The sequence below is a fragment of the Triticum aestivum genome, chromosome 1D (assembly GCF_018294505.1).
Source record: "Triticum aestivum cultivar Chinese Spring chromosome 1D, IWGSC CS RefSeq v2.1, whole genome shotgun sequence".
Classification (NCBI taxonomy): domain Eukaryota; kingdom Viridiplantae; phylum Streptophyta; class Magnoliopsida; order Poales; family Poaceae; genus Triticum; species Triticum aestivum.
In genome coordinates, this window is record NC_057796.1 from 194,242,836 (window position 1) to 194,262,106 (window position 19,271).

A 19,271-nucleotide genomic window follows, 5' to 3' on the forward strand; every position below is an offset into this window, starting at 1 on the left:
CGCAAAGTCCATTTGATTGTCCAGCAAAAACCCCCTCCAAAACCAGCCCAAAGCCCACCAAACTCTCTTCCATGCTCTAGGTCGTTCAATCACGATCATGTGGGCGAAAACCGCACCTCATTTGGAGTCTCCTAGCTCCCTCTACCTATTTATAGGTGGGCATCCCGAAATACATTTGCAGTCGAAACCCTAACCCTCTCCTCGCGCCGCGCCGGACACGTCCGCCGCCGGCCGGACGCACCGGCCGCAGCCAATCGGCGCGCGCCACCTCACCCGCCTCTCTCTGCTCCGCCGCCGCCGGCCCGCGCGGCCCGCCCGCCGCCGCCGCCGCTGGCCGAGCGCCTCGTCCCGCGCGCCTTCCCCGCCGCCGGCCAGTGCGCCGCCGCCGCCGGTCTCCATCGCCGCCGCCGTGCCTCCGGCGACCGCCGCCCCCGCCGGCGACCGCCTCCTCCGCCGCGCCTCCTCCTCTCCTCCCCCGCCTAGCGCCGCCCGCCGCCGGTGCCGGGTCCCGCCGTCGGTCGAGCTCGAGCTCAGCTCGGGAGCCCGATCCGATTTGGTACAGTACCCCTCCCGTTGACTTCTCTCGAATCCCCCTCTAATTCTTCCAAGTCCCTAAAACTTATCAGCATATGCATTTGTTCCCGATGCTATAACTTCGTGCATGTAGCTCCGATTTGCGCGTGTAATATGTCAAATTGTTCGCCTCGTGATGCTCTACATTTTGTTCAATTGCACCATTTTCATTCGAGGTCATCTTGATGCCCAAATCTTCGTTGGAAGAGGGCTAGTTGCTGTTAATCTCTGGTTCTTATCAGAACTTGGAGATTTGTCATTTTTGTATCATTTATTCTGTGCATCTTTTGAGCATGAGCTCTACATGTGTTTTGAAGTATGCCATGCCATCTTTCCAGTGGTATAGTCCATGTATTTTTGTGATCTTTGTGGTGACTAGCACAAGCATGCAAAGTAGGCCCCGTAATATTTCTGATTTCAGAGACGGTGATTTCTCTGTCTGTCTGCTGTAATTTTGTTGCCATGTAAACTTGATGCTACAGAGAGATACATGCATCTTTTGGAGATGTTCATTAAGGATGTTTTGTAGATATAGTTGCAATTGATCCATTACTGCAATTGTTTGCAATTTTAGAGTGCCATAGCATGACTCAATCTTGCTCTACTTTTGCTATAAAATATTTCTGGCAGATTCTTAACATGAGAAGCATTTTTTGCCAAGCTTATTGTAGTTGATCCATACATGCTATGCAATTGTTCTTGCCATGGATAGCTTCATAAACATGCCATCTTGCTGTAGGTATGCTTGGTTTGTCATGCATTGCTCTGTAGTGAGTGCATCAAGCTCACAAAGAGGCCTACATATTTATATTTCTGCCATGCTCTGTTTTTCTGCTAAGTCTGAAACCTGATAACGAAACTTGCTATGTTTACATGCTTGCCATCATATCTTCTGGTCCTTTTTGGCTTATGGTCACTAAGGGACTTTTGTCATATGCATATATTATAACACTACCATGCCTTGTTTTGCTATGTTAAGTTCCTGTAGCATGTTGATTTCGTGCTCTGAACATTGCTACCTGATGCTGATTTCTGCCATGTCCAGTTTTTCACCAAGTCTGTGAACCTGTAATCTTTTGCACTTTTGCCATGCTTGTTTGAGCTTGATATGTTGTGAACTATCCGTAGCTCAGTGTTTATCTTTTGTCAAGCATCTCCTGTAGATTACTGCCATGTGCTTTGTTGCTATGTTGGGGTGCTTTAGCATTGTTACTTGTTGTATTTTAAGTGCTATCTTGCTGTATATCGCAGATTAGTGTCATTCTTGTTTTGCTTGCCATTTGCAAACCGTGCATCCGATTCCGGTGATCTTTATATCGATTTCGACCGAAATCATCTCATCTTTCCAGTGGAATACTTGGTTTGCCAAGTTACTGCCATGTTCATCATTTTCCTTCCGGAGCACGCATACGCATCGCATATCATATCTTGCATATCATACATGTTTTGCATCATGTTGCTTGCGCATTTCTCGTTGTTGATTGTGGTTCCGTTTGTTTGTGTTCTTGTCTTGGGTAGATCCGGGAGACGAGTTCGTGAACGAGGAACCTGTCGAGTACGCTTACGAGGATCAAGCTTTCGACAACTCTGAGAATCTTGCAGGCAAGATGACCACCCCTCGAAATCACTTCTATCTTTGCTATGCTAGTTGCTCACTCTATTGCCATGCTCGCTACCTATCACTTGCTATACCATGTCTCCCATTTTAGCCATGTCAGCCCTAACCATCCTTTCCTAGCAAACCGTTGTTTGGCTATGTTACCGCTTTTGCTCAGCCCCTCTTATAGCGTTGCTAGTTGCAGGTGAAGTTGAAGTTTGTTCCATATTGGAACATGGATATGTTGGGATATCACAATATCTCTTATTTAATTAATGCATCTATATTTTTGGTAAAGGGTGGAAGGCTCGGCCTTATGCCTGGTGTTTTGTTCCACTCTTGCCACCCTAGCTATTGTTATACCGGGATTATATTCCTTGAGTTTGCGTTCCTTACGCGGTCGGGTGATTTATGGGACCCCCTTGACAGTTCGCCTTGAATAAAACTCCTCCAGCAAGGCCCAACCTTGGTTTTACCATTTGCGACCTATACCTTTTTTCCCCGGGTTTTCTAGAGCCCGAGGGTCATCTTTATTTTAAACCCCCGGGCCAGTGCTCCTCTGAGTATTGGTCCAAACTGTCAGTCGCCGGTGGCCACCAGGGGCAACTCTGGGCTGGCCTATCGGAAGCTTGGACAATCCGGTGTGCCCTGAGAACGAGATATGTGCAGCTCCTATCGGGATTTGTCGGCACATTCGGGCGGCTTTGCTGGTCTTGTTTTACCATTGTCGAGATGTCTTGTAGACCGGGATTCCGAGACTGATCGGGTTTTTCCGGGAGAAGGTTTATCCTTCGTTGACCGTGAGAGCTTATGATGGGCTAAGTTGGGACACCCCTGCAGGGTTTTATCTTTCGAAAGCCGTGCCCACGGTTATGAGGCAGATGGGAATTTGCTAATGTCCGGTTGTAGATAACTTGTCACTTGACCCAATTAAAATACACCAAGTGCGTGTGTAGCCGTGATGGTCTCTTCTCGGCGGAGTCCGGGAAGTGAACACGGTCTGAGTTATGTATGACGTAAGTAGGTGTTCAGGACCTCTTCTTGGTCATTGCTAGATGACGTCCGTTCCTTTGCTTCTCTTCTCGCTCTCATTTGCGCAAGTTAGCTACCATATATGCTTTTGCCGCTGCAGCTCCACCTCTTTGCACCATTCCCCCTCTTTTAAGCTTAAATAGTCTTGATCTCGCGGGTGTGAGATTGCTGAGTCCCCGTGACTCACAGATACTTCCAAAACAGTTGCAGGTGCCGACGATGCCAGTGCAGATGATGGCGTCGATCTCAAGTGGGAGTTCGACGAGGAACGTGGTCGTTACTATGTGTCTTTTCCTGATGATCAGTAGTGGAGCCCAGTTGGGACGATCGGGGATCTAGCATTTGGGGTTGTCTTATTTTCATCTGGATTTTGACCGTAGTCGGTCTATATGCTTGTATTTTGGATGATGTATGCATAATATTTATGTATTGTGTGAAGTGGCGATTGTAAGCCAACTCTTTATCCCATTCTTGTTCATTACATGGGATTGTGTGAAGATGACCCTTCTTGCGACAAAACCACTATGCGGTTATGCCTCTAAGTCGTGCCTCGACACGTGGGAGATATAGCCGCATCGTGGGCGTTACACGGGGAGACCAACCGTGCTAGCCAAGTGCTCCGCTAAGGGCGAGTTGCTGCAACCCCACCGGGTGAACCTGGACCTCTCCGACTACGCCAACTTGAGCATTGGAGAGCTCGTCTCTGGCTACATCAGCCAAGTACACAAGAGCCGGGACGCAGAGGTCGCCATGGTAAACCAGATCCAACAAAAATCTGAGGTATCCTTCTTCTGTCTTCTTACTTACTGCATAGTTACCTTTGCCATGCTAGCCCCCAAGTCGACGACTTATGATTGAATATGTTGTAGACTTAGGTTCCGGCTTACTCAATTGAGCCGGCAGTATGTAGATAGATACATTCAATATGCATTAGCCCCCAAGTGCCAAGTGTCTTTGCTTGGAAAACGCTTGGGACTTATATAGTAACTGTTAATAACCCGGAAATTTATACAGGCTGTTGGCAAGAAGCTAGAGGCGGACCTTGCGGATCTCAAGAGTCGGCTGAAGATGCAGGAGATGGAGACCCGGAAGGCAAACGCCAAGTTTGTATCCAGCATCGCCACTCAAGAAAAGTTGAAGACCGAGTTTGATGCTGAGCGAAAAGCCTGGGCCGAAGAGAAGGCCGCACTGGTGACCCGGGCGGAACAGGCGGAGAAGGCTCTCTCTGAGAAGACCGCCGAGCTCTCCGGCCTAAAGCGCCAGGTTTCCCAAATGGTGGCCGCCATCTTCGGTAAGTCGCCTCACCGGCTTTCATCCATGTTAGAATGTTTATATCTCATGATTCATCCTTGTCGCCAACTTATCTGATTCTGTTAAACAGGCCCCAGAAGTGCCAACCTTAACCAGAGCGTGGTCACCAAGCTAAAGGCCGTGTACACCCTGGTGGAGCAGCTCTACACCGGGTCACAGCGCGCCTTAGCTGTGGTGGCCCTATCCAACGAGGTGCCGACTCGCCTGGCAGAAGTCCTGCGCCGGCTCGTCGTTCTGCCTCAGCGGATCCAAGAGCTGCGACGGGCCTCTGCGAGAGCCGGAGCGATCGCCGCGCTGAGCCGGGCCAAGGCATTCCTGCCGGAGTTAGACCCGGCGGACATCGCCCTTGGCTATCCAAGCCTGAAGGAGGACGGCTCAGCTTTCGACCAGAAGGACTTCGCAGCGTGCGTGAAGGCTGTACGCCCGATGGCCACCCTTATCGGGAACGACACAGATCTGACCAAGTACCAGCCGGGCTATGATGCGGAGAATCAGAGGATTCCAACCCCTCGCTATGAAGCCCTCAACTTGATCCCGCCGGCTCATCAGCACACTTTCGCCCCGGAGATTGACCCGGCCGGGTTAATTGACGAGGAAGCCCAATTCGAAGCTCTCAGCGACATCGACTGGAAGTCATCAACCTTCGAGGTCTTGGGATCAGCCGGAGGAGAGGATAGGAACGAGCCGGAGACTTCAACTCGGCGGGCATCGTGACTCAGCTGGCGGTTTACCAAGCAAAGCTCCACCCTTTTTAGACTTGATGAATTTTGTAATAGAGTAGGTGCAACAGTTCATCTCTGCCGTGCCATCGTGCACGTATTGAATGCGAAAGTCTTTTGAAGATGTCTCTTTGATAATTCTCCGGGTCATAATCAATCCTTTGTTTTTCTTAACCTCCAAAAGTTGCCTTTAATTATCCTGTATAGAAAAGCAAATCACAAGTCTCGGGGCGTCTTACCGTCCTGAGAATCATAATTTTTAGATAACCCAGAATATGAATCAAAAGGACTTGTCTTCAATAGTATCCTGAATACAGCCGTAATAACACACTTTATCAGCCTGTAAGCATACTTCCGGTTTAGATAACCCGGGTAACAAGGTTGGTAAGTTAACTCCGATTTACTTGCCTTGATGACACCCATGATGTTCAACGAACACTGTAAACCAAAGTTAAGCCGGCAAAGTGAGACCCGGCCGTGCACACCTTGACATAATCAGAGTAAACTTGTGATAAAGCAGAAGATCTTAGGGGCTTCCGGTTCGAATACGACCAGAGACCCGGCCCAAAGGGGTTAAGCCAAGATTCGGATACGATCATATAGCCCCCAGTGGGTGTGGCGATGCCAATCAAGAGGGTACCGACAGCTATGTTCTCTTTGGTTCGAATACGACCCATGTTTGAACAGGAAGCCCCCAAGTGATTTTTAGAATTGTTTAACGACGCTGATTCGAATACGATCCACGTCGGTTCTCAGAGGGGTTAAACTATGATTCAAATATGACCAAAGGTAACCTCCCAATGAGCTCGGCACTTTGCCAATCAAATGGGTATCGACAGCTATGTTCTCTTTGGTTCGAATACGACCCATGTTTGAACAGGAAGCCCCCAAGTGACTTTACTGCTTACGGCTAGATTCGAATACGATCATAAGCCGGATCCTCCTTTAAGTCATCATGTAAACAACACGTGCATATTTGGAGGAGAAAAAAGGACAGAGGTCCTGCTTTATTGCTTATCATAATATATACATGGCTGAGAGAAATATGTACACCACGAGAGCCGGTGGCTCAAGTGTAGTAAGGCCGAAGCTGAGCTATGTTCCACGGCCGACGGGTCTCTTCCTCCGACTTACGTGAATCTTTGTGCTCCCGAATGTCAATGAGGTAATATGACCCGTTGTGCAAGTTCTTGCTGACCACAAAGGGCCCTTCCCAAGGTGGGGATAACTTGTGTGCATCTGTTTGATCCTGGATGAGCCGGAGCACAAGGTCGCCTTCCTGGAAGACCCGGGATTTGACCCGGCGGCTATGATAACGGCGCAGGTCTTGTTGGTAAATCGCTGAACGGGCTGCCGCCACATCACGCTGTTCATCCAACAAGTCAAGAGCATCTTGGCGCGCCTGTTCATTATCCGTCTCCACATAAGCCGCCACGCGAGGTGAGTCGTGACGGATGTCACTGGGGAGGACTGCTTCTGCTCCATAAACCATGAAGAAAGGCGTGAAGCCTGTAGACCTGTTAGGAGTAGTGTTGATGCTCCATAACACGGAGGGCAACTCCTCCACCCAACAACCCGGCGTCCGTTGCAAAGGGACCAAAAGCCGGGGCTTGATGCCCTTCAGAATCTCCTGATTAGCTCTCTCAGCTTGACCATTGGATTGAGGATGAGCCACTGAAGAAACATCAAGTCGGATATGCTCTCGTTGACAAAACTCTTCCATGGCGCCTTTGGAGAGATTGGTGCCATTGTCAGTTATAATGCTGTGCGGAAAGCCAAAGCGGAAAATCACCTTTTTCATAAATTGAACCGCCGTGGCTGCATCGCACTTGCTAACTGGCTCAGCTTCCACCCACTTTGTGAATTTATCAACTGCCACCAAGAGGTGGGTCTTCTTATCCTTGGACCTTTTAAAAGGCCCAACCATATCAAGCCCCCAGACCGCAAAGGGCCAAGTGATTGGGATCATCCTCAGCTCCTGAGCCGGCACATGAGCCCGTCGTGAGAACCTCTGGCAACCATCACATTTACTGACCAAGTCCTCTGCATCAGCATGAGCCGTCAACCAATAAAAACCATGACGGAAAGCTTGGCCACAAGGGACTTTGAGCCGGCATGATGGCCACAATCCCCTTCATGGATCTCACGCAAGATCTCTTGACCTTCCTCAGGGGAGACACAACGCTGAAATGCTCCTGTAACACTGCGATGATGCAACTCGCCATCGATAACGATCATTGACTTAGCCCGCCGGGTTATTTGCCTGGCCAAAGTTTCATCCTCAGGCAACTCTCCCCGGGTTATATAAGCCAGATATGGCATTGTCCAGTCTGGTATGACATGAAGAGCCGCCACCAGTCGTGCCTCCGGGTCAGGGATAGCCAAGTCTTCCTCTGTAGGCAACTTAACCGAAGGGTTATACAGGACGTCCAGGAAAGTGTTAGGCGGCACCGGCTTTCGCTGAGAGCCCAGCCGGCTTAGAGCATCAGCCGCCTCGTTCTTCCTGCGATCAATGTGCTCCACTTGGTAGCCCTGAAAGTGCCCAGCAATGGCATCAACCTCGCGGCGATAAGCCGCCATGAGAGGATCCTTAGAATCCCACTTGCCTGATACTTGTTGAGCCACCAAGTCTGAGTCACCAAAGCACCTTACCCGGCTCAAGCTCATCTCCTTAGCCATCCGAAGACCGTGGAGCAGGGCCTCGTACTCAGCCGCGTTGTTAGTGCAAGGAAACATCAACTGTAGCACATAATGGAACTTGTCACCTTTAGGGGACGCCAATACAACGCCAGCCCCCGAGCCCTCCAACTGCCTGGACCCATCGAAATGAATAGTCCAATACGTGTTATCCGGCTTTTGCTCGGGCACTTGTGACTCTGTCCAATCATTGATGAAATCCACCAAGGCCTGAGACTTAACAGCAGTGCGTGGCACATATTTGAGACCATGAGGTCCAAGTTCTATAGCCCACTTAGCAATTCTCCCTGTGGCCTCTCTGTTTTGAATGATATCACCAAGGGGGGCAGAACTGACCACAGTGATGGGATGACCCTGAAAATAATGCTTAAGTTTCCGGCTTGCCATGAACACACCATATACCAGCTTCTGCCAATGCGGGTACCGCTGCTTGGACTCAATGAGCACTTCGCTGACATAATAAACCGGCCGCTGAACCGGATGCTCCTTACCCTCCTCCTTGCGTTCCACCACAATAGCCACACTGACGGCTCGTGCGTTTGCCGCCACATACAGTAGCAAGGGCTCCTTATCAACCGGAGCAGCAAGGACTGGGGGCTCTGCCAGCTGCTTCTTCAAATCCTCAAAGGCGGTATTAGCTGCATCATTCCAGACAAAGTTATCAGTTTTCTTCATCAACTGATATAAGGGCATGGCCTTTTCACCCAAACGGCTTATAAACCGGCTTAAAGCAGCGATGCGACCCGCCAAGCGCTGAACGTCATTTATACACGCCGGCTTAGCCAGGGAGGTGATGGCCTTGATCTTCTCCGGGTTAGCCTCAATGCCTCTGTCAGAAACCAAGAAACCCAAGAGTTTGCCTGCAGGAACACCAAAGACACACTTGGTCGGGTTAAGCATCATCTTGTAGACCCGGAGATTATCAAAGGTTTCCCTTAAATCATCTATCAGGGTTTCCTCTTTTATGGACTTAACCACGATGTCGTCCACATAAGCGTGAACATTGCGCCCAATTTGCTTATGAAGACAGTTCTGTACACAACGCTGGTAAGTCGCCTGTGCACACTTGAGTCCAAAGGGCATAGACACATAGCAGAAGGCTCCAAAGGGAGTGATGAACGCCGTCTTCTCCTGGTCCTTAACTGCCATCTTAATCTGATGATAACCGGAATAAGCATCCAAGAAACTTAAACGTGCACAACCCGCCGTAGCATCAATGATTTGATCAATACGGGGGAGGGCAAAAGGATCAGCCGGACACGCCTTGTTCAAGTCCGTGTAGTCCACACACATCCGCCAGGTGCCGTTCTTCTTGAGTACGAGCACCGGGTTAGCTAACCACTCTGGGTGAAAAACTTCAACGATAAACCCGGCCGCCAAGAGCCGGGCTACTTCTTCACCAATAGCTTTCCGCCTTTCCTCATTAAACCGCCGAAGGAACTGTCTGACCGGCTTAAATTTCGGATCAACATTGAGAGTATGCTCAGCGAGTTCTCTAGGTACACCTGGCATGTCAGAAGGTTTCCACGCGAAGATGTCCCTATTCTCACGGATGAACTCGATGAGCGCGCTTTCCTATTTTGGATCCAGATTTGCACTGATGCTAAATTGCTGAGATGAGTCACCTGGAACAAAATCAACAAGTTTAGTCTCATCAGCTGATTTAAATTTCATTGCCGGCTCTTGTTCTGTGGTTGGCTTTTTCAGAGAGGTCATATCTGTTGGGTCAACATTGTCTTTGTAAAACTTCAACTCCTCTGTAGCACAAACAGATTCTGCATAAGCCGCATCGCCTTCCTCACACTCCAGAGCTACTTTCCGGCTGCCGTGAACCGTAATAGTCCCATTGTGACCCGGCATCTTGAGCTGTAAGTATACATAACACGGCCGTGCCATGAACTTGGCGTAAGCCGGCCGTCCAAATATAGCATGGTATGGACTTCTTATCTTGACCACCTCAAAGGTCAATTTCTCCACCCTGTAGTTGTTCTCATCACCAAAGGCCACTTCCAATTCGATCTTGCCGACTGGATAAGCCGACTTACCAGGTACTACACCATGGAAGATAGTGTTTGACTGGCTGAGGTTCTTATCAACCAACCCCATACGGCGAAAAGTCTCATAATAGAGGATGTTGATGCTGCTGCCTCCATCCATGAGCACCTTTGTGAACTTATATCCTCCCACTTGAGGAGCCACCACTAAGGCCAAGTGGCCCGGGTTATCCACCCGGGGAGGGTGATCCTCCCTACTCCACACTATAGGCTGCTCAGACCACCGCAAGTAGCGTGGGACCGCCGGCTCAACAGCATTCACAGCCCTCTTGTGAAGCTTCTGATCTCGCTTGCACAGACTAGTGGTAAACACATGATACTGTCCACCGCTAAGCTGCTTTGGATTGGTCTGATAACCCCCCTGCTGCTGTTGATGACCCTGGCCAGACTGTTGATTAAAGCCCCCTTGACCATTCTGAGGACCGGAATTTGAGCCGCCTCCCGGGCCATGAAAGCCGCCGGCGCCTGAGCCGCCGCCCGGGCCATTGTAATTCTTAAAGGCCTTCATGATTGCACAATCCTTCCACAGATGAGTCGCTGGCTTCTCTCTAGAACCATGCCTTGGACAAGGCTCATTCAACAGCTGCTCCAGCGTCGGACCTGACCCGCCGCCGCGGGGAGGGGGTCTCCCCTTGCGTCGCTGGTTATTACCTTGTGAGCTGGCGTTGGCTACAAACTCTAGGCTGCCATCGGCCTTGCGCTTGCCTCCTCCTTGGTTCCCCGGGTTAAGCTGAGGACCCTTGCCATTGCCATTCTTCTTTCCCTTCCCTGTCCTTTCATCATCTGAAGGGGGATCCTTGGTACCATCAGAATCGGCGTACTTGACAAGAGCCGCCATTAGTGTGCCCATGTCACTGCAGTCGCGCTTAAGCCGCCCGAGTTTCATCTTCAGGGGCACGAAGCGACAATTCTGTTCCAACATTAAGACTGCAGAGCCGGCATCCATCTTATCTGATGAATGTATGATCTCCTTGACCCGGCGAACCCAATGAGTCGTGGATTCACCCTCCTGCTGCTTACAGTTAGTCAAATCCACAATTGACATAGACTGCCTACAGGTATCCTTGAAGTTTTGGATGAACCGGGCTTTCAGCTCAGCCCAAGATCCGATGGAGTTCGGTGGTAGCCCTTTCAACCAAGTGCGGGCAGTCCCATCCAACATCATGGTGAAGTACTTAGCCATGGCCGCCTCACTGACCTCCAGTAGCTCCATGGCCATCTCATAACTCTCGATCCAGGCTGCAGGCTGTAAGTCTGCTGTGTAATTAGGCACCTTCCTAGGGCCTTTGAAGTCCTTGGGCAGACGCTCATTGCGGATAGCCGGTACTAAACAAGGGACACCCCCGGTCCTGGTAGGGATACCCACGTCGACGGAAGTCGTCGGATAAGCCGGGGGGGGTCTGGTAAGCCGTCAATTGAGGCACTTGCTCCGCCTCTTGCCGCGCTTTGTCCTGGCCTGCCGCGTAAAAGGCTCCATTATAAGCCGGGCCATGGCCAGGAGTCGGGTCATGGCGTCGGTCGTTACTTGAGCCGGTCGCTGAGACCATGTGCCTGCTGTAACTCGGGCTCTGGCCTGGACGAGGGGTCGAGTGGATCCTGTCCCGGCTGTAGGAATACGCCTCTTGCTGCGCCAGTGCTGTCTGAAGGAGTTCCCTAACCCGGCGGGTTTCAATAGCCGTCGGGGAGTCGCCGTCAACTGGGAGAGCCGCCAGCCGTGCTGCCGCAGCGACCATGTTCTCCAGCGGGTTATTATAATGACCCGGGGGTATTGGCACGTACTGAGGCGGGGCAGGGGGCACCTGGGGAGGTCCCATCACCTGTGGCTGAACAGGGGTTCCGGACCCGGGCACTATGACCCCTGGCGGGTTACTAGACCCTGCACCTGGCATGTTGAAGAGGTTGCGTGGATCGTAAACCGAAGGGAGTCGAGACTGGGCCTTTTGATGCCTCCTTCTCAGGACCTCATTGGCCGCGTTCTGATCCATCGTGAGTTGGAAAGACTGCGCCTGGATCAGCTGAGTTTGGGCATCGAGAGCCGCCCTCTCCGCAGCCAGCCTGATCCCTTCCGCTGCAAGATCCTCCTTAGCTTTCATCAGATCCAATTTTAACTGTGCCACCTCTGCATCGTGCTGAGCTTGATCTGCCGGGTCAACCGTGGCGGTTAGCAGGGCCGTCATCTTGTCCGTGAGATCCATTAGCACCTGAGCCGGAGAAGGCGCCGGGTTTCCTACTCCAGCAGCGGGGCTCTGAACAGGCTGCGCACCAGCCATAAAAACTCCAACCTGACTTGGCGGCTCAAATAGGTCCGGAATACTGTCACCATCGGAACAACCCATGAGCCTGCCATCTTGAAGTTGGTACAGCGAGTTTGACTCATCGGTGGCCGACTCGCCGTCAGAGCCGGCGGCCGTCTCATCACCAGACCCAGATCGATCAGAGGGTCCTCCATGGATGCACCCCACAAAAGCATGCCTTAAGGCAGGCCGGGCCCGGGCGGGTCGCGCAAGCTGAGCCGTCTCGATGAGATCAGCGCAGAGACCCGGCTCAGGGCCCGGCTCACCAATCTTGCCAATGAAAACATGAATTCCGCCGAAGGGGACCCGGTACCCGTACTCAATTGAGCCGGCGTCGGGGCCCCAGTTTGCATCGTCGATGTAGAGCTTGCCGCGACGACTCTTGGTCATCCGGCCCACAGCGTATCCCTTGAGCCCTTCGAAGCTGCCCTTCAAGAACTCAAATCCACCGTGCGCTGGCCCCACGGTGGGCGCCAACTGTCGTGGAATTGTCACGGCAGATGTCCTCGAGCTAGGACTTAGTCGTGGAGCCATCGCAGCTAGGAAGCTTGAAGGGGTTAATGCGGGACAAGGAACACGAGGGTTTATACTGGTTCGGCCCCTTACGGTGAAGGTAAAAGCCTACGTCCAGTTTGAGGTGGTATTGATTAGGGTTACGATCACCAGGGAGCTAAATGCTATGCCCGGCTCTCGATGAGATTGTTCTTGTCCCTAAACCGCTGCCGGGTCGTCCCTTTATATAAGGAGGCTGACGCCCTGCGGCTCTCAGAGTCCCGGCCGGCTCATAAGAGTGTCCGGCTCGGACTCTCAACTATACTTGCCGTACACTACAAGTTCTACCATAATAATGATTGTAACTACGGGCCTTAAGCCATATCCGGGTCTTAAGCCCATCTCCGGCCCATCGTCTTCAAGCTTGGCCCCGGGCTTCTGGCAACGACCATCGAGTAACCCGGCCCCTCCTGGCGGGTGACTCTAAGGTCTATATCCTCAACAAGACTAGAAGGACTCATGAACATATAGGGCTAGTGGAAATCAAACAAAGCACCCATTTGGATGTTCCCGATGTCTATATTATGGCTCAACAGGCAACCCAAGTTTTCTATCTACCATGGGCATGTCAAAGCGATCCAAATCTCAATGGTTAGGATGTCGTTTATGAAGTGCCGCCACGTGTTAGACCACCTCCACCCAATGAAGAGGATTATGAACCTCACATTAACCCAGACACATATGAAGGAGAATTCTTCCAAGAAACACGTCTTTCCAAAAAAACGTTTCAAGAACCGCTCTACCTCACCCCAGAACATTGAAGTAGACAGTGACAGTGAACCCGACTTCACCCCTGAGCCGGAACAAGAAGAACCTGAACTAGAAGAGGTTACTGATGCGGATGACCTGTCAATGCTTGACCGATTACGTAAAGGTGGCCTTCCACATGATGATGCATTTGTTAATGATGATGATGAGCACGTCATTACTGATAGTGATGATGATGATGCATTTATTGATCCCGAAGCATTTATTGAACCCGACGATCTAGTTTATTATTAGGTATTCAATTTTTTTATGTTGTACTTGATTTATATAGTTACTTGTATGATTGTATGATTTATATAGTTACTTGTATAATTTTCTTACTCTGTATGCTTGTTTGTTATACATAGTGCCATGGTCTTGATATTCGTCCTCGTCGGCCCTCGCCCGCTTTATGATTCGGGTGTGGTAAATTCTCTTTTATAACTACTTGTTGCATTTCGCATTTATGACAATTATGGCCATCAAGTTGGCATAGAGATATTTTAATCTAGGAGGTATGTGAACCGGAAATTGCAACCGACCCTCTTGTCAAGAAGTTAAATTTAGTTAAAAAGAATATGAGTATTTGAAAGAAAAAATTAAAAGAATTGAAGAAGAGAAGACGACATTGGAGTTGTATGTTGTCGATGTCATTGATGATCACAAGATGAAGATGGATGCAATGCGCTTGAAGATGGATGCAATGCGCTTGAAGATTAAGAAGATTAGAAAATATGCCATTGATAATGAGGCTTGGTATCATTATGCCGTTGGATCAATTGTTACCTTAGTTGCGATCTTCATCGCATTTGTTGTGATGAGGGTAAGTTTTCTCTAGTATTTTGCTTAACAAATGCATACTTAGCTTATTTTCCTCCTAAATGGCATAATTACCTAAGTTGGATAAAAAATGAGCTATACTTAAGTAAGTTGGCTCAAAAATGGCATCATCACCTAGGTTAGCACAAAAATGACCTATACTTACCTTATTTTTCTCCAAATTGACATAATAAGCTTAGCTGACCTATACTTTACCTAGGATAGGTGTAAAATGACCTATACTTAGCATTTTTCCTCCTAAATGACTTAATATGCTTAGTTAGCTAAAAATGTCATAACTACCTAGGATAGGTCAATAATGATCTATACTTAGCTTACCTAGTTCATTTATGACATAATTAGCTTACTTAGGTCAAAATGGCATAACTACCTAGGTTAGCTCAAAATGACCTATACTTAGCTTCTTCAGTTCATTTATGACATACTTAGCATACTTAGGTCAAAAATGGCATGATAATCTTTGTTACCTCCAAAATGACATAGACTTAGCTTATTTTCCTCAAAAATGACATAATAACCTTACTAAGATCCAAAATGACATATTTACCTTGCTTAGCTCTAATATGACCTACACTTAGCATTTTTACCTAGCTTAGCTAAAAAATGGCATTTTTACCTACCTTAGTTAGAAGAAGAAGAAGAAGAAGAAGAAGAAGAAGATAAAGAAGAGGAGAGGAGAAAAAGAAAGAGAAGAAAAATTCTTCTTCTTCTTCTAGCTAGTCTTCTTCTTCTAGTCTTCTTCTTCTTCTTCTAACTTTCTTCTTTCCCAATTTGCAGATTTGCTTTAGATGAGGAAGCTTGCGTTGATGGAGTCTACTCTTCTCCTTGTGCTTCCTTTTTGTTTTGATTTTGCAGGATGAACAATGTGAAACTTGCTACCTATATATGTAACCATTGTATGCTTATTGTTGGATATGTTGGCTAGCTATATATGTTGCATATGGACTTTTGATTTGGTATGTATATGTGTTGGATGATCATATCCATATGGCAGGGATATGATTTGGTATGTATATGTGTTGTTATGCTTGTTGAAAGTATTTTCAAATGTGTGTGTGTATGTATATATGTGAAATTTTGTGAAATTGAATGAATTTAAGAAAACAGAAAAAACAGGGGCTCTACAGGCTCTTTGCCATCTGTTGGCAGACGGCAAAGAGCTTTGCCATCAGCCAGCAAACGGAAAAGCTGCCGCGTGGCAGCTACCTGTGCAACCTGGGGGGCACTGGGCTGGCCTATATGGTTGCTTTGTCGTCTGCTGGCAGACGGCAAAGACCTTTGCATCTTTGTAGCGTGCCACGTGGCAGCTACCTGGGGTGGCATCTGGGCTGGCATATTTGGGTACTTTGTCGTCTGCTGGCAGACGGCAAAGATGCAAAGGTCTTTGTCGTGTGCCAGCAGAAGGCAAAGCACGCCGTTAACCCCTTAACGGCCCTAAGCTGCCACATGTGCCGTCCAGGTCCTTTGTCGTCTGCTGGCGGACGGCAAAGACCATTGCATCTTTGTCGTCCGCCAGCAGACGGCAAAGTGCCCTTTGTCGTAGTTTGTTCAGCCGGACATGTTGTCATCTGCTGGCTTACGGCAAAGGCCTTTGCCGTCCGCCAGGCATGCCTTTGCCGTCAGCCATGGCAGACGGCAAAGTTCCTGATTCCTGTAGTGTTAGCCTCCAAGGCACCCGGAGGGCGGGATCCCTTCCAAGATTGGATCTCCCTCAGTTTTCTTCTCTGTTTCGCGACTGTTTTCTGGCCGAACACCATTTCTTAAATAGCCGAAGATCCATAACTCTGACCAGGCTGAAATTTTAACACAATTTTTTTCATAATAATATTCCTTGCACCCTAAGGAGAGGTTGAACCGAATTATGCTTTGCCCATAAGCCTGGGCCCCACACCCTAGAGGGGGCGTGCCCCTGGGCCTGTGGAGCTCACGGGCCTCGTCCTGCGTTGATTCTTGCACCTAGAAATCAGATATATTCCAAAATATATATTATTTTTTTCATCGTGTTTGGACCTTCCTAGATATGGATTTTCTGCGAAACCAAAAACATGCAAAAAGACAGGAATTGGCACTGGGTACTAGATTAATAGGTTAGTCTAGAATAATAATATAAACTGTTGCCAAAAATATGTAAAAGTGGTATGATAATAGCATGAAACAATAAAAAATATAGATATGTCAAAGACGTATTAGTCCCTACTGCCGGCACGCCGGCCATCTCTCGTGCAATACGCGCTTTCCGACAAGGCCTGCCGCCGGAGGAGCAGACGAATCCGGACTACGCGAAGTAGTTGGCGGTGGCCGCAGATCCTCTCCGATGATAATTCCGCCCACATCCAGCACCACTATAGCCCCTACCCAGCGTCGCGCAACAACATCAATGAGCGTTACACTTTCTGGAAGGGCGTACCTTCGCCGATGGCCTAGCCGCATACCGCGTGCAGCTTAGCCTTGACAAGGATGACCAGATTCTAGCGCGATGCTCTAAGCCTGGAGGAGGAGGCGACAGTGGTGGCGGCAGAGGGAGCATCTGCGCCAATCCGGTGATACGCCTACTCATCCCTAAGTAGGAGCTGGGGACACCAAGGACAAGCTCCGCGGTGCACGGTGTTGGCCTACACATCCCAAAGCTGGAGCTACTACTTGTAAACTGCGTTGGGATTTTCCCCAAAGAGAGGGGATATGCAGTACAGTAGAGATAAGTATTTCCCTCAGTGAGAACCAAGGTTATCGAACCAATAGGAGAACCATGCAAATTCCCGTCTTCAGCACCTGCACACACAAAAGCCTCATGAAGACCCGGACATCCGTCGTGCCTGTGCGCAGATTTGGGCAAAGCCCTTGTATCTCTTCCCCTTTTGCCCCTCACTTACCCCTTCATGACTTAGGCTATAAATATACCTCCCCCTCCTCATTTCTGGGATAGCTAAGATTATAACTACACTAAATCTTAGCTCATGTATCTCCCCTTGTGGGACTCCTCTTGAGAGAGAGAGACGCTCCATTAGAGTTCAAGACCTCCATTGGAAAAGACCCTTAGGGATTCAAGACCCCTTCTTAGGGAATATCCACACATGGATTCAAGACCCTTCTCTCCATGAGATTTGGATGAGCTACCTTCTATATTTATTTCCCTTGTTGTTCTTGCATCTTGATGCCCCTCTTGTATTGCTCGTAATTTGAGTAGTACTTGGAGTGAATCTTGTCCAATAGAGTGTTTTCCCCTTGATTTCTCCATGTTTTCCCCTCGTGTTCTTCGTGTTCCTCCTCGAATCCACTTCCAATTCATGAACATCGGGACCAAAATCACCAATTGGGGTTTCACCCCATATCACATGTTAGGTAGCACTCCACATCAAAAAGTCTTTGTTTATCATTTACCTACTCGAGGACGAGCGAGAATTAAGCTTGGGGATGTGATACGTCTCCAACGTATCTATAATTTTTTTATTGTTAAATGCTATTATATTGTCACTTTTATATGCTTTTTATATCATTTCATATTATTTTCTGGACTAACTTATTAATTTAGTGCTCAGTGCCAGATCCTTTTTTTTGCTTGTTTTTAGTTTCGTAGAAAATACATATCTAGGAAGGTCCAAATATGATGCGAATTTTTACCCATTTTTTCTGTGCAATGAAGGATCCTAGAAGCTTCGGGAAAGGTAGAGGGGACCCACGAGGTAGCCGCATGGACATGTGGCGCGGCATGGGGGAGGTGGCCACGCCACCTGCCCATGTGGGGGCCCTGAGCCTCCGTTTGACCTAGTTCTTCCACCTATATAAATCCTACAATTCCCGAAACCCTCGGAAGCGAAGCCGAAAGAATTTTATCATCACCGCAAGCCTCAGTTCCAAAGTGATCCCATCTGGAACCTTGTTCCAATGCTCTACCGGAGGGGGAAGCCATCACGGGAGGCCTCTTCATCAACCTTGCTGCCTCCATGATGATTTGTGAGTAGTTCCTTTAGGACCTACGGGTCCATAGTAATATCTATATTGCTTCCTCTCTCTCTCTCTCTTTGATCTACAATCCAATGATCTCCTTCGAGATCAATCCGATGTAATTCTTGTGGTTTGTTTGTTGGGATCCGATGATTTGTGGATTTGTCATCATATTGTTTGTTGAATATAACTATTGAATCTTTTGGAGTTTCTTTTTGTATGATTGAGTAGCTATGTATGATTTCCAAGTTATTTGTCTTCTCTGGCCAAGATAAATGGGTGATTCTTCAGAGGCAATGGTGCATAGTAGTGGGTTCAACCTCATGGTAATCTATATCCCCGTGATAGAATGAGGAGAAGGCATGTGATGTGTTGTTGCTACCAAGGATAAAACGACAGAGGTTGATCTTATTGCTAGGTTTCTTTTTGTCTACATCATGCTTGCTTGTTGTGTTACTCTATTTTTCATTAAAGTTAATACATTGAGATGCATGCTTGATACGTCTCCAACGTATCTATAATTTTTTATTGTTCCATGCTATTTTATTGTCTGTTTTGGATGTTTTAGATGCATTAATATGCTATTTAATATTATTTTGGGACTAACCTATTAACCTAGAGCCCAGTGCCAGTTTCTGTTTTTTCCTTGTTTTTGAGTTTTACAGAAAAGGAATATCAAACGGAGTCCAAATGGAATAAAACTTTACGATGATTTTTCTTGGACCAGAAGACACCTACGTGACTTGGAGAGAGGGCCAGAAGAGTCCCGAGGAGGCCACAAGCCTCCAGGGTGTGCCCTAGGGGGCGCGCCCTGAGGGCTTGTGGGCCCCTTGGGTGTCCTCCAACCCTAGTTCCACCTCTATAAATTCCAAAATATTCCCCAAACATCGGAAGCGTCCACCAAAATACTTTT